The sequence below is a fragment of the Coffea arabica genome, chromosome 6c, assembly GCF_036785885.1.
Source record: "Coffea arabica cultivar ET-39 chromosome 6c, Coffea Arabica ET-39 HiFi, whole genome shotgun sequence".
NCBI classification, from domain to species: domain Eukaryota; kingdom Viridiplantae; phylum Streptophyta; class Magnoliopsida; order Gentianales; family Rubiaceae; genus Coffea; species Coffea arabica.
Window position 1 is genome coordinate 63,302,730 of NC_092320.1, and position 16,694 is coordinate 63,319,423.

Below are 16,694 nucleotides of genomic sequence, written 5' to 3' on the forward strand. Positions count from 1 at the left end.
CTTAGATTGAAAATCTTGTTCTAATGAAAGCCCTTTATGTATTACTATCCGTGCCACCATCTTCAGCGTTAGAGGAGCCAATTGTTCTTGCCTATCTCATTTTTTCTGAGAACTAAACTTCTGCAATTTTTTTGGCCCTCACTACTGTCTACATTACTGACTTAATTCCAAAAAGTTCATTAGTCGATGTCAACTGTCTACAAACACCTCTCAATTGGATTTCAACTTTTCCAGCATGATTTTCTATTCAACCCAAGTTACCAGTTTATGATAACTAATCATCCAAACCAAACTTTCTGAGTTCACCGTTGGTATTCGGACCTCACTAGTGAGCGAAAATTAGCCATTTACGAGCACCCAGTAGCCTCTACATAAAGCTCGCAGTTGTATTCTCCATTTCAAAAAATTCAAAGAAGTGAGAGAGGGGGGAGAGTGAGCAGAAAGGTTTGTATGAAGAGAATTGCTTTCATTTCCAGCAGTGAATAAAGATTTTTGAGAGAAACACTTTCAGATAAGTATTATTTCTTTACTATTTCTACCCCCTTCCCCTTCTTGGAGATGAAATTCTTCAAGTTCTATGCTTTCTTGCTGCATATAACTGATTTATCTGTTATTTGATATCGATTATGACTTAAAGCCAAATTATTTTTGAATTTTTCACTGTACATGGGTTTGCATAAAGTGGCTGTAGATTTATGGATTCTTGCTTCCGATTGAGTTCTGATCATGTAGATTGCTGTTTTATTTAATTTGTTTTAGTCTGGTTTATACATGCTAGAAACTGAAGGTCTTAAAAATTTTTCTGTCAGCCTCTCTATTTTGTTCTGTTTTAAGGGAGATGTAGACAATCTTTGTTTTTGTGTTGAAGCACTTTGAAAATAAAAAAGAAAGACAAAAAATGAATTGAATACCAGTTATTTCTATAGAAGTTAAATGGCATAAAATTGTTCACCAGTTATTTGTACATGTTTCTATCGTGCTTGAAGGGATTAGAGTAGTTATTTGATCTTGGTAGTTTGAATACTATTCCATCTGTCCTTTGTGGCTTATTTTATCTGCTCGTATGCCTATTCATTTGATGGGTTGTGGGTACTTTTTTTGTAAGCCGCAAAGGGATAGAAGGTATATGTCTAAACCACATGGAGTTTTTGAGTCATGCAACTAGATTATCCAGGGCAAAAAATATTAGTGAATACTTTTGCTTACTTTTAGCATTTTGATTAGTTTACTTTAGATTTTCTGTCGTGTGGTCTGTTTACACTGTTGAATTATACAATTTATCTTTTCTTGCTTGTTTTTGCACCAGCTGTCTTTGGTTATGCTAGAAATAGTTACTGAAAGACATCTAGCTTATTTTCAGTTATGCTGCCCAGGCATGTTCTGTAGTAATTTGTCTATTGAATGATGGCATTTGCTTAGATGGAAATTCTCAAAAAGAAGAGAAAAGAAAATGGACTTGTCTCAGTTACTAAAGACTTAGAATTGATTGCTGATAGTTTCTTTAGTTGTTGAATGGCAATAAATTGTTGCTTTCCCTCATTTGTGCTTTGATTTTTCACTCATGAGAATATGCATGACCCACTTTTGATTTTTCTGTCTGCCTCTCTATTTTGTTCTGTTTTAAGGGAGATGTAGACATTCTTTGTTTTATGTTGAAGCACTTTGAAAGTCAAAAAAGAAAGACAAAAAGGAATTGAATGCCAGTTATTTCTATAGAAGTTAAATGGCATAAAATTGATCACCAGTTATTTGCACAGGTTTATATCATGCTTGAAACCTACTGTGACAAAGAAGAAAAAAATGAAAAAGAAGCCAGTAGATGACTGACTGGATTTTTTGGCCTTAGATAATATAGGTGATTGAATCACAAACTCCCGATGGTTTGAATACTATTCCGTCTATCCTTTATGGCTTATTTTATCTGCTCGTATGCCTATTCTTTTTTTTCCACAAATGTTAATATCGGTGTATATATTAACACTTGAAAATACAAGGGTCAATTAAAAAAAGGGGCCTCAGCCCTCCAATCATTGTTGGCTGCTTCTATTAGCCAAACTAGAAAGTTGTTTACCCATTCCATGTCATTAACTACCTTTGTTACAAAATGTGCTAGCCTATGACTTCCTACATTAGCTGATCTAGGTACAAAAGAGACTGTGCAAAATGATTCCTATTTCAAAACCTTGAATTAGGTCATCAATGTCTTCCAGAATGGTTGCTATATGACCATCCTGCACATTGTTGCTTTTGATCTGGTCAATTGCTGTTTTACAGTCTGATAGTGATTCTATTTTCCTCCAACCTGCTTGTCTTGCCATTTGGAGTGCCATTCTAATGGTTAAAGTTTCTTCCATTAGAGCTCCTCCCTTCTTTGTTTCCACTACACCGATTGCTCTTATGATGTTTCTTGTCCAGTTCCTTACTATTATTCCCTCTCCCGTTCTGATCATTTTTGCACTGATAGAAGCATCCGTATTGATTCTGATGATTCCTTCTTTTGGTGGCTCTCCCAACTGTTCTCCCTAATTTGGACCTGCTCCTCCTTCTTTGTCCCTTTTTTCTTTTCCTGTTGCCTCTTCAAATTCAATCCACTCTTGTTGTGCCTTTAGAATTATTTCTCTTGCTTCTCCTTTTTGTTGTTCGAACACTGACCTGTTTGCTGTCAGGTCGATCCGTTCCATTCCCTGCACCATTGTCCCTGTTTAAACTACTGCTTCCCACCTCTCCACAGGTTGTTTTAGAGATCCTTTAATCCTTCCTATCTCACTGGTTCTAATCTCCACATTATTTGGGCAGTTGGACATTGAAAAAACATGTGTTCCATCGTTTCTACTTCCTCTCCACACACTCTGCAAATTTTGTCTCCTTTGCCTGTTCTATTGTGGATTGTTTCTTTAACTGCTAAACTATTCTACGAGCACTTCCAGATGCAGTGTTTCAGCTTGGGTTTGAGGTTTAGTTTCCAAAGTTGTTTCCAGATGCTATGCTTTCTGATCTCCCAGCTTGTTTCCTCTTCTATGCTTTCTCTTCTTCTTTCATCTCTCCTTTCCTGCACTGCATTTGCATAGCCTGTCCTCACTGTGTAAACTCCAGACTTTGAAAAGCTCCAGAAGAACCTATCTTGTTTTTTGAACAAACTGAGTGGCATGTTGGCTATTTGCTTTCTGCCTTCTTGATTGAAGATTTCCTGCAGGATGCCTATATTCCATCTTCCATCTTTTATTAGCTGATTCACAGTTTGCAACTGGCAGTTTGGAGGGCATCTTGTGGTTACTTTGCCTGTTTTTGATCCCATTACCCATCTGTCCTTCCATATGTTCACCTGGCTTCCTTCTCCTACTCTTTTCCTAAGGCCTCTTTGTAACAATCTCCATGCACTATGTATGCTTTTCCATGTCCATGAAGCTGATTGAGGAGGATTGGTTTCAAGAGCATTAGTGTCCTTGAGGTACTTTGCTTTGATCACTTTACTCATTAGCAGATTTGGGTGAGAGATGATTTGCCAAAGTTGCTTAGCAAGTAAAGCTTCATTAAAAGCTTCTAAGTCTCTGAAACCTAGTCTCCCCTTCCCTTTGATTTCAGATAATTTCCTCCAACTTATCCAGTGCATTTTCCTGTCCTGCTGATTACTTCTTCACCAGAAATTCCCTATACACTTGCCTAGTCCATTTAGGCAGTTTAAAACAGGCCATATGCCAAAATCACTGACTTTATCAGGACTTCCTTCCCTGCTAAGCTCAGCATTTTGTTTCTCCATCCTTTTAGTTTGTTTGTCACTGAGCTCTTGATGTAACCAAATACTTGGTTCTTTGATCATCCTATTGCCATTGGTAGTCCCAAGTACCTGCCATTACTGCTTCCTTCATGCTTCCAAGTTCCTCACAGACTGCTTTCCTGACATGTATTGGGGTATTCCTACTGAAATACACAGTTGATTTTTCAAAATTTATCAGCTGTCCTGATGCATTTGAGTATTTCTGTAGGCATACCAGCTCCTATGCCTATTCATTTGATGGGTTATGGGTCCCTTTTTTGTAACTCACAGAGGGATAGAAGGCACATGTTTAAACCACTTGGAGTTTTTGCGTCATGCAACTAGATTATCCGGGGCAAAAAACATTAGTGAATACTTATTGCTTACTTTTAAAACATTGATTAGTTTACTTTAGATTTTCTGTCACGCGGTCTATTTATGCTATTGGATTATACATTTTGTCTTTTCTGGCTTGTTTTTGCATCACCTGTCTTTGGTTATGCTGGAAATTCTTATTGAAAGACAAGTTGCTTAGTTTCCGTTATGCCCATGCGTCTTCTGTATTAGTTTACCTATTGAATGATGGTATTCCTTTCTGTTATATCTTGGATGATACTAACTGATGTTGATGCTTGGATGGAAATTCTCAAAAACAAAACAGGGACTTGTCTCAGTGGCTAAAGACTTAGAATTAATTGATGATAATTTCTTTAGTTGTTAAATGGAAATAAATTGTTGCTTCCCTCACTTAGCCTTTGATTTTTTTACTTGGGACAGTTCACATGATCCGCTTTTGGTTTCTTTGTATACCATCTGCCTTCATTTTGAGGTGCAGATACTCTTTCGATGGTTGCAAACTGTAGAAGGTGAAGTTGTCTCATAGGGTAAAAATAACTTACCATAAGCTGCAACTCTCTTTTCCAGTTCCCGTATTTCACTTTCATTTCAGCGTCGTTTCCCCAGTTGTTGGTTTGGTAGTATACTATTTGCTAGTCAACAGTGTCTCTACTTGTTTTTATCTTCGCTCTTTTGTCAATGAGGAACTCCAGAATGAGAGTCCTACTGCTTATCTTAAATGACTGGCCTCTCGTTTCCCTCCAAGTTTGCTTTTAGATGTTTATATAGATTCTAGCCTTATTGCTGAGTTCTCCATTTTCTCCCAATTTTTCCTTTCTTGAGGTTTCTTTGGATAAACTTGTTTCTTGATTTTCTGTTTTTGATTTCTTGCTTTCTTGATCATTGTACTTTGGTTTCTTTTCATTTGCTACTAATTGATATTTGATACTTTAAATGGAAATTCATCTGGGGGTGCTCTGTTGTTAAAAAGTCCACTTTCATTCTCTTGTTCTATGTGCATGATTTTCGTCTACTTCAAGGTAGGAGTAGGGTTTCTTGTGGTTTGTCAAGATGGTGACACGAGTAACTAAGTACTGCATCTTTTTGGATTCTAACTAATTTAGATGAATTACTTGATATTTTTCTTGTGTTTGTACACATTTTTCGAGTATTGTCATTGATTTTATGGTAAATAAGTATTATTGTGGTGAAGTAAATGGAGATTACAAAAATAGGTTTAAGAATCTAAAACATGGTATTGAGATAAGTAGTATTTAGATTTGTCTAGAGTTTGCCCTTTGTAGGCATACACAGGACTCTTATGTAAAGATTTTGCACTTTAGGTATCTATTGGATATTCAAATGGTGATAGGAAGAACAATGCATATTTGCATCTTGTTAGATTCTAATTGATCGAAGTGAGTTGCTGGGATTTATTTGTAGGTTGGCAAATATCTGGAGTATCGCCAGTGAACTTTATGATGGATTACTAGTGTTCTGCTAAAATAAATGGAGAAAAGAAGAAAGGTTATTTAGAACAGAAACTTAGGTTTGAGAAATTCCAAATATTACAAGGAAGAATATTGCAGTAAGGCAATTTGGTGGTGGTTTTTCACCATTCTACAAGGCTTAAGACAGAGTAACCAGAACATACCAAGTTTAGAGTTTGCTGGTGCTGTGCGGAGTTTGGTTCCTTTGCAAGCATTTAGAGACTCTTATACAACTACATTTCACTTCAGGATTTAGATTGATTGTCCATATGGTAACATGAGGAACTAAGTATTGCATCTTTTGGGATTCTTTCTAATTTAGATTTGTGGCTTGAAATTTGTTTGTCGGTTGTTAAATATCTGGTGTATTGCCGATGAAATTCATGATCAATTAGTAGTGTTCTGGTTAAATAAATGATGAAAAGGAAAAAGGTTATTTAGAAAAGAAACTTAGCTTCGACAAATCCCAAGATTTACAAGCATATTGCTGCTAGGTTCATTTGTTTTTTTTTTTTCCCATTCTACAAGGCTCAAGGCAAAGGGTAACCGAAACATACCAAGTTAGTTAGTAGTTTGCTAGTGTTCTGAAGAGTTTGGTTCCTTTGCAGGCAATTATAGCACTTATATACAAGGTGGTGACACAAGGAACTTTGGGATTTAAATTGAATGTCTAGATGGTGACACAAGGCACTAACTATAGCATCTTTTTTGGATTCTATCTAATCTAGGTCAGTCACTTGAGATTTTATCTATGGGTTTGTTAAGATCTGGAGTATTACCAATTCTTTTGTGGTAGGCAAGATGCATTGTGGTGAAATAAATGTAGAAAAGAAAAATAGTCTTTAGAATCTGAAAGTAAGCTTCTAGAAATACCAGATTTACAAGAAAGCTCATTGTAGCGAGGTCCATTGGAGAGGTTGTTTTTGACCATTCTACAAGTTTTAAGCTAGAGTAACCAGAACATATTAGGCTTAGTAAGAAGTTACGTGAATTGTCAGAGTTTTGTTCTTTGCAGGCAATTATTGGACTCTTACTTAATGACATTGCACTTGTGGTATTCAAATGGGTGACAGGTGGAAAATGTATATGCGCATTTGAATTGAGATTTTGTTGCATTCTAATTAATTTAGGTTAGTTGCTTGGAATCTATTTTTGTTAAAAATCTGGAATGTTGCCATTGACTTTAGTGGTAGATAAGTAGTGCCTCAGAGAAACGAAAAAGGTCAATTAGAAACTGAAACTTAATGATATTGCACTTTAGCATTTGATTGTAGTATTCGAATGGGTGACAGGTGGAATAAAGTGTATGCACGTTGGATTTTGAGATCTTGTTGGATTGTAATTAATCTAGGTTAGTTGCTTGGAATCTATTTGAGCTTGTTAAAAATTTGGAATGTTGCCAATGACTTTAACGATAGATAAGTAGTGTTTTGGAGAAAAGAAAAATGTCAATTAGAAACTGGAACTTAGGTTCTTCAAATCACAAGAATTACTAGAAAGCATATTACGCCAAGGTTCGTTTGGACGTTGTTTTGTCCAGAGTTAAGCAAATTGTGTAGAGTGAGGACTCTGAAATGAGGATGCAATTTAACTTTTGATTTGAGTGTTCAAATCGGTGACAGGTGGAACAGAGTGTATGCGCATCTTATTGAATTCTGAGATTTTGTTTGGATTCTAATTAATCTAGGTGTGCTACTTGGAATCTATTTGGATTTGTAAAAAATCTGGAATGTTGTCAATGACTTTAATGATAGCTAAGTGATGTTTTTGGAGAAAAGAGAAAATGTCAATTATAAACTGCAACTTAGGTTCTAGATATCCCTGGAATTACAAGAAAGTATATTGCACCAAAGGTTTATCGTGTGGCAATGAGTGACATGAACATAAAAGTTTAGTATGAAATTAGTAGATTTGTGCGAAGTTTAGTTGCTTTGCAGCCAAATATAGGACACCATGAACCATGAAATACATCTTTTTGGATTCCGAGATTTTGTTGGATTCTATCTTAATATAGGTGAGTTACTTGGAATTTATGGTTCGGTTTGTTTTGGTTTTTGAATATTGGTGGTAGATAAAATGTGCTCTGGTGAAATAAACAGGAAAAACAAAAAAAATGTTAATAAAATTTGAATTCAGGTTCTGGAAATCCTAAAGAATTAAAAAAAAAAAAAACATATTGCACAACAGTTCATTTGGAGGCTGTTTTTGACCAGTCTATAAGGTTTAAGCCAAAGAATAGCCAGAATATACCAAGCCTAGTAAGTAGTAAGTGGAATTGTGCAGGGTTTTTTCCCTTTGCAGGTAAAAATTTGACTCTTGTAGCAAGTATTTTGCATCTCGTTGGATCCTTATATTGTGTTAAGGATTCGAAATTAATCCAGGTGAGTTACCTGGAGTGAGCTACCAGGATTTGAAATTAATCTGGGGTTGAGACAAATTGGAAGACAGTCAAACAAATCTTACGTTGAATAAGTGGTATTCTGGGCAAATAAATTGGAGATATAAAAGGTGTGGTTAGAAATAGGGGTGTAATCGAGTCGAGTCGAATTCAAATAGTGCATTACTCGAATTCGACTTGAATTAAAAAACTCGAACTAGAGCTCGAGTTTGAGCTTGTGAAAGTTAAGCTCGAACTAAAGCTCGATTTTATTTTGCACTACCAGAGTTCGAGTGTATGCTTATCAAATCCAATCAAGCCTAATCGAACTTAAAAAATATAATTTTATATTTTATATAATTTTAAACAAGAGGCAAAATAGACATTTCATATTAATAAATAAAAAATTAAAAATGACATATATATGTGAAGGTCGATTAAGCTCGAGTTTTGACTGAGCAAACTCGCGAGCTACTCGATTAAGTTCGACTTGTTTGCACAATTAGTTAGAAAGTATAGGTTAGATTGAAGAATTACAAGAAAGTATGCTGCGCCATGGTTCATTTGGAGGTTCTCTTGTTACCTTTTCTTTAAGAAAGCATGTTGCGTCATGGTTCATAGGAAAAGAATTGCTTTATTTACACAGAGAGGAAGAAAAGTCTGTGTTGGGGTGAGGGGTAGAAAGCAAGAGAGTGAGATAGAGTAGAAAAATCAGAAAATTGAAGGACCAAGCGATTCTTCCATGAATAATTATTCTCTTGATGTAGTGAATGGTTTTTCGAGGAGAAAAATTTTAGATGAGTATCATTTCTGTACTTTTTCTTTTTGTAGACATGAGATTCTTCAATTTTTGTGTTTTGTTGCTATTAGGGTTGCAAACGAGTCGACTCAAGTCGAATTTTGGCCTAATCGATTGAGTTTTGATTTAGTTTTAGAAAGTTTGAACTCGATCTTGAGTTCAACGAGCTATCAATTTAAAGTTCGAACTTAAGTTTGACTCGAATTCGAGTCGAGTTCGAACTCAAAAAAATAAAAAATAATTATTTTATTTTTAAAAAAATAAATAAAATAATATTTTTTTTAATAAATAATAAAATATTAGGGATATATATATACACACACGTGAACTTGCGAGCCAGCTCGTGAACTAATGAGTTTAATATTTTTGAACTAGAGTTTGAGTTCGAATTCAATTTGACCAGCTCGATCTCAACTCGAGTTCGATAACTTTGACTCGAGCGGCTCGCGAGCGGTTCGATTTATTTGCAACCTTAGTTGCTATACTTCTAATGATTAATCCATTTTATGCTTCCAATTTTGACCTAATATCAATTATCCGTGAATTTGTAAATTTAAATGGGCATGTCTGTATTTATTGATTCGTGCTTCCAATTTGGTACTAATTTAGCAGGGTACTATGTTTTAGATTGTTTGAGTCATTATTATTTAGTGTAATTTTCTTGTTCTGGAGCATATTAAAAAGAGAAAAAAGAAATTGAACACCATCCATTTGTACACTTGTTAAATGGGGGAAAAGTTGATTACCATTTATTCTAGGGTTAAAAATAAAAAAATTCCTTGTGCTTACCTAATACACGGAAAAATCTCCTGTGATTTCAAAACATACAAAACGACATCTCATGTTTTGAACTAAATTATAAACTAACAAAATATGTGACTCTATGTGCTTAATTGCATGCCGTTTGAATGTTTTCATTTCATTTATTTATTTATTTGCTTTATTTGTTTTAATTTTGTATAGTTATTTCAATGTAATTATTTGAAAGGCATTCAAAGGCCAAAGTTGTAATAGTTAAGGGTTTATTTATTTTTATTCTTTCTTCTTTTAGATTGTAGCAGGACCTCCCCCAATGTAATAGTTAGGGCTTGTTTGCTTTATTTGCTTGGTATGTTTTGCATGCTTATGTGTTATGTGTTATCCGCTTTCTTAGAGTCTTGCATATAGATATCATGATTATGTGTTACGTGTTTACTTGCTTTATTATATTATTTGTTTAGTTATAATCAATGGGTGACGTCACCACACTAGTCCAACGCTAGTCGTGGCCCCTTTTTACGATTTCTCGCTAGTCCAATGCTAGTTGAGACCTTTTTTCTCAATTTTTCACTCGTCCAATGCTAGTAGGAAATCATAGACGTGGGCTAGTCTAACGCTAGACCTTTAGGGATCGTCTACGCGTTAGATCATGTTTGTGTGAATCATTACATTTCATGCATGTTTTTCACCTTTTAGGGTTTTTACCATATTGCATGATACTTTTTTATATATGTACATTCTTTATCTCATATTCCCTTCTATTTGTATCCCATATTCCGTATTTTTCCTTATATGTATATTCCTTATCCTTTTGTACGAAAACATGACATTAGATTTGCATTCCCATTTAAGAATTATAACTAGACTAGCACATATGCATGATTAGATAGGAAAAATCCCTTGGATATGCGATATGGACGAGTTTGACTTTCTAGCCTTAGCACGCTCGTATTCCCTCTATTAAAGGAAAAATTGAGTCAAGAGCATTAGTCCCCCGTATCCAACATGATGCATTCCTGTATGTCATATATATTCGTATTTTTATTATTTTCCTTCCTTTTTCTTAGAGTCTCACATTTTTTGCATTATTCGTGACTTTTTCGAAGAGTCTTTATTGGGCGTCACAATTAATGTGATTGGTACCAAGTAAATTTTGAAGATACATTTTGACCCCCCAACACCCTTCTAGATCTAGGGTTTGCATTCGTATAGTACATCCAAATGTGATAAATCTTTAAATTAAAATAAGAAAATTTTTGACTAAATCACGTAACTAACTTTGGTTAGGTTGAAAGGGTGCCTTGGATTCTTATCCTTACCTTTCCTTTCTTCAAATGTGACTCCCGAATCTTTTTCTCTGATTTTCGTAGATTTGGAGTCGTTTAAAAAGAGTTTTCTACTTTTTTTTTAAAACTTCATTTTTAGGTGACTTTGTACACCTCAACTCAATACTACGTGGCGACTCCGATTTTTTCATTCAAAAATTCTTTTTAAACTATTATTTTGGATCAAATCGTCACATTTTCAAGTCCTATTTAGACCCATGTTCTTCATTTTCTTTTTAAATCAAAAATCATTTTTTCAACCAAAAATTGAATTAAAATTCACTTTTTAAACCATTAAGAATTTACCGGAATTCGATAAATTTAACAGAAAATATAATAGAATTTGATGAGTTTAATAGTCGAGATCGTCATTTTCGTTAAGTTTAATAAAGTCTGTTAGTTTACGTTCAAAATATGAGGTGTCGTTTTGTCTGTTTCACCTCTCCCTAAGGCGAACCCTAGGGTACTAGCGGGACGTCTGTCTAACTCTCGTCAAGACTTATGCACTCATTCAACCTTAATAAAGAATCACAATTAACCATAGACTTAATTAAGAAATATTTTGAATATACAACTCCAAAACTCTCAAGTATACCATTACAATTACAATCCAAAATACCCAAATATAACAAAATTTACACTTTAACGGTCTCTAATAACATACAAAAGCATACTAGTTTCAACCAAAAGTTGCTAGTCTAGAATTTCTAACTTTTACCTCCAAAGCCTGTTAAGAAAAACAAACTTAAAGGAATGAGCTAACGCTCAATGAGATTAAGAAAATCAAGCAAGCAAGCAAGTAGCACCAATCAATTAAATAATATACTTAAAAGCAACGTTCACATGAAATTTCATTTGAGTGCACAAGTAGAAATTAAACACACATGAAAGAATACGGGAGTTCTCAAGAGTTATTTCCATGTCTTGATCAATTTAAGTCATTTGGGGTTGATTCTCCGTCAACTCAAGTCGTAACATGAACGTAATGTTTCACTTACTATCTCCATTCAACATAACGTCTATTCGGATCCGAAATCAAACATTCATGTAGTGATAATACTATTCGAGTATGCCAAATGAGATCTCAAAAGATCAAACTATATCATTTTTCAAGATTCACCAAACTTCTTGACCAAATTCTTGCTGGCTCGAGTTACAAGATTAGCCATTGGGTTGGGGCGTCCCCACAATTATAATTAGTTGATGAGGTAACGCTCCAATCGATTTAGAATTGTTTATGGCTCTGAATCAGTATGAGAGGCACCTCCCACCCGAATAGGGTGTGGTATATGCTGCCGCTCAGTGCTCACGAGTAAAACATGTTCGAGTACAAGTGCAACTCATATAAATTCATTTAACAAGTATCATTCAATCAAGAGAGAGAGAGGACGAGGGAGGTAAAGTACACTCTCGCATCGGCAAGTTCACGTATCATATAGCATTTATACAAATATCATTTCAATCATGGTAACATTTAACATGCACTTGACACTCACCAAGAGTCAAGAGCAAAACAAGAGCAAAGCGAGAGATCAGACAAGCTCCTCGGGGTCCTCTTGACCACCTGAGACATGCACAATTACGATTACTTAGGTATTCTACCAAAACTAATAAGAAAAATATTTTCTTACTGCCTACTTTCAAGATCACAAGTCCGAGTTAAGTTAAAGGAGTTTTTCTCGCTAAATCATGAAATAATATTCAAAGAGAACTCAAAAGTCATTTTCGAGTCAAATCTTGGCAAAAACCCTCAGTTCTAAAAGAAAGCATTATACTTAACTTTCGCCATGAAAATCGAGAAAAGGAAAGATGATTTTCTTCTCTCAAAACTTCTAGTCCTACGCCAAATTTTAGAATATAAGGAGCATTCACATTTTCTAAACTAATGGAGTTAGATCCGTCCCCTGACTGAGTTGATTAAAAAAAGTGAAAAATTTATGTGGAGTTCTAAATGTGAAAAAAATTTTCTAGAGTTGAAGAGACAATTGACAAGAGCACCTGTCTTAGCCTTACCTAATGAAAAAGATAGTTTTGTAATTTACACCAATACTTCAAAAGAAGGTTTGGGGTGTGTATTGATGCAAAATGAGAGGATAATTGCATATGCTTCTCGCAAAATTAAAACCTCACGAGAGAAATTATCCCACTCATGATTTGAAATTAGTGGCAGTAGTGTTTGCATTGAAGAAATGGAGACATTACCTATATGAGGTAACGTTTGAGGTTTTTATAGACCACAAGAGGCTTAAATACTTGTTTTTCCAAAAAGAGTTAAACTTGAAACAATGTAGATGGGTGGAATTTTTTGAGAATTATGATTGTACGATTAATTATCACCCGAGAAAAGCTAATGTGGTAGCTGATACTTTAAATCGTAAAGTACAAGTGGATGGATTGATGATTAAAGAATTGCACTTGTTAGAAGAATTTAGTGTTTGGAACCCTCGTTTTGAATCAAGAAAGGTAATCTTTGAGAACATTGTTGTGAAATTTACTTTGTTAGATCGTATCAAGAAAGCACAAGAGAATGATTCAGAGGTACAAAAGTGTTTGGAGAAAATTAAAAAGGGGGAAAATCAGATTTTAATTTGGGATTAAATGGTGTACTAAGATTTCAAAATTGCATAGTAGTGCCAAAGGATGAAGGGTTAAAAAAAAAATCTTAGAAAGAAACTCACCGTTCTAAATATACAGTACATCTTTGAGGAAATAAAATGTACCAAAACTTGAAAATCTTGTATTAGTGGAAGAATATGAAGAAAGAAATTGCTAGATTTGTCCAGACATGTTTGATTTGCCAATAGGTTAAAACCAAGCATCAGAAACCATCTGACCTATTGCAACCTTTGGAGATATCCGAGTGAAAATGGAAAAATATCACCATGAATTTTGTATCTGGATTACAAAGGACACAAAGAGGTCATGACGTCATTTGGGTGATATTGGATAGATTGACCAAATCTACTTATTTTTCTGTCGATTAGTATAAAGTACTCACTGGAGAAGTTAGCTAAGCTATATTTGGATGAAATTATAAAGTTACATGGGATACCAGTGAGTATTGTGTCCGATCAAGATGCTCGATTTTTTTCTCGGTTCTAGCAGAAGATGCAAGAAATATTAGGAACTAAATTGAATTTTAGTACTACCTACTACCCACAGACGGATGGACAGTCAGAGAGGATAATTCAGACTCTTGAGAATATGTTGAGATCATGTATGTTGGATTTTGGAGAAAGTTGAAGTAAGTACTTGACATTGGTGGAGTTTTCTTATAATAATAACTTCCATTCATCCATTTAAATGGGTCCTTATGAGGCTTTTTATGGTCGGCAGTGTTGATTTTCAATTTGTTGGGATGAAATAAGCGAAAGAAAGATTTTAGATCCAGCTGCAGTACCATGGATTGAGGAGGCGTACGAAAAGGTGAAGATGATATGCTAAAGAATTCAAACAGCCGCTAAAAGACTTATGCCAATAATCGAAGGAAGGATTTGAAGTTTGCGGTTGGAGATTAAGCTTTTCTCAAAATCACTCCTCTAAAAGCGAGTTTGATGGCAGGAAGAGAAAAAAAGTTGCAACCAAAATTTGTAGGACCCTATAAGTTTCTCCAACGTGTGGGAAACATGGCTTATGAGTTAGAATTATCACCGAATTTGTTTCGAATCTATAATGTTTTTCATGTATCTATACTCAAGAAGTATCATTCAGATCCCTCTTGTATACTGCAATTAGAAAATATTGAGATTGACGAGGCACTAACTTATGAGAAGAAACCAATGAAGCTTTTGGATCGCATGGTGAAAGAACTGAGAAATAAGCAAATCCCTTTAATAAAAGTTTTATGGAGGAATCACGGAATAGAAGAAGCAACTTGGGAGGTAGAAGAAGAGGTTCGAGAGAAATATCCAAACCTATTTCCTAATCAAGGTATGAATTTTGTAGACGAAATTCTTTTAAGGGGGAGAGAATGTGAGGACTCATATTTTTATTCTTAATTTAGCCTATTTTAAAACTATTTGCATTGGTGTTATTTAATTTTATTATTTTAGCATGAATTTTACTTAAATTATACTTTTGTCGTTTACGCGTCAAAATTTTTCAAAAGTTGCACCGGCGCGACTAATCGAAGAGTTAGAAAATTAATTTTAAACTAGTAAGAATGAGTATTTGTAGTGTTAGAAGAATTATATTGGAGGATTAGTATTTAAGTGTAGTAAACAAAAAGGAAATTGGTAGTGCATGACATTATTACACCACTATTCAAAATTGACTTTCTTACCAAACAAAAGGCTAGCTTTTCTTCTTACCTTTACACCACAAATCAAAAGCTCATCTTCCCTCATTCTTTCTCTCTCTTTGGCCGAATTTAGAGCTCAAGAAGAAGAGAGAAAAGCTTCAACTTTTGGCCTTAATCTTGCTCAAAGATCCACGCCCCAATCCTCAAGACCTTTGGATATTGTCTTAACTAGAGGAAAGTTACTATCTTGTGGAGGTTTTTGGTGGATTGTGGTGAAAAAAAACTTGTCTCCAACTAGGGTTCAAGAAACTTGAAGAGGTAACAAGTTCATCTCTTTTGATCTTTAATTTTTACAAGAATTAGTAATGGTTAGTGGTTGTTTTGCAAGGATTTGAAAACCCTAACCAAAAAGCTAAGTTAAAGGATTTGAGAAAATCCTTGTTTCTTGTTTTATATCTCAGGTAGTGGCCTTGAGGTGAACTACTAGGTAGAGAATTTGAGGATTCTTGCTTGTTGGTTGCTAATCTTGTGAATTATGGCTTGATATTTGGCTTGGTAGTGGAGAGAAAACTTGAAGAAATCAAGGGGAGGGGCTGACCAAAATTTTGCTGTCTTGTTCCCTTGCTTTAATTTCGAATTTTGTTGCTGAAATGGCTGCAAAAATGCTTGTTAGTTGTTGTATTGTGTGTGAAAAAATTATCTTTCAAAAATTGTTTCCATTGGTTGGTTAATATTTCTTCAAGTGCTCAAGAGGGGTTCGAAAGAAATTCTAGCGAGGAATTTTAAAGGAATTTCTTGCTCACTTACTTTTGAAATTGGTGAGTGTCAAGTGTATGACTTGTTGCATAATATTTGAATTATTTCTTATTGAATATGTGAATTGGACTTATCGAAACGAGTGTGTACTTTATTTGCTGGCATTTTTTTTTTCATTGGTAAAGAGTACCACAATAATCCCTTTTGTTGGGGGCAGATGATGAACAAAACTTTGTATTTTGGGTTGACTGCAATGGATGATGCTCCAAATTCGAGCTTTTTAAAACTGATGCCTCCTAGTTCTTCCAGGCTCCTCCAATCCCAAATCCCTGCTACATTTTCTTTTCCTTTTTTTTTTCTTTTTGGAGTTGTTATTTGCATTCAAGATTTTCCACCCTGCTGCTCTTTTTTTTAATTTAATGTTGAAAATGCCTTTGTAGTGTAGATTCCTATTAGATTATTAGGAATGGTATATGGACCTTTTTTGCTCCCGGTTGCAATTGGAGATTTATCTCATAAGAAGAGTGAGTTGCACATCAAGTCAAGCAATCAATCATAGTATGTCATTTCCAAGTTTTTATCATTGGGAATGTTCAGGTCAATAGTTTAGGTATATTATGCTCATTCCGTATCATTTTAGTAGTTTTAGTTTTTATTTTTCACACAGTTTAAAAAACAGTAATTAATTTTGTTGAAAAAATAAATATAGGTGCTATTTTTTTAAAATATTCTTACATTAAATAGAATACAACTTTATATTAATTATTTATGAAAATTTGAATTAATGGTTTATGGGAACTCGAATTGATGGTCAAGGAACAATTTATATTAAATAAGGTAGTTTATACTAATAATAAT

The 16,694-nt window shown here is 34.5% G+C and overlaps 1 non-coding gene across 1 annotated transcript; it reads left to right on the forward strand.

Annotated features, from left to right (window-relative positions):
• Positions 1-16,047: 16,047 nt before the first annotated feature.
• On the forward strand, positions 16,048-16,132 carry LOC113694402 (small nucleolar RNA SNORD36). The gene has a single exon (XR_003449354.2). It is a non-coding gene; the product is annotated as a small nucleolar RNA SNORD36 (small nucleolar RNA).
• Positions 16,133-16,694: the final 562 nt, after the last annotated feature.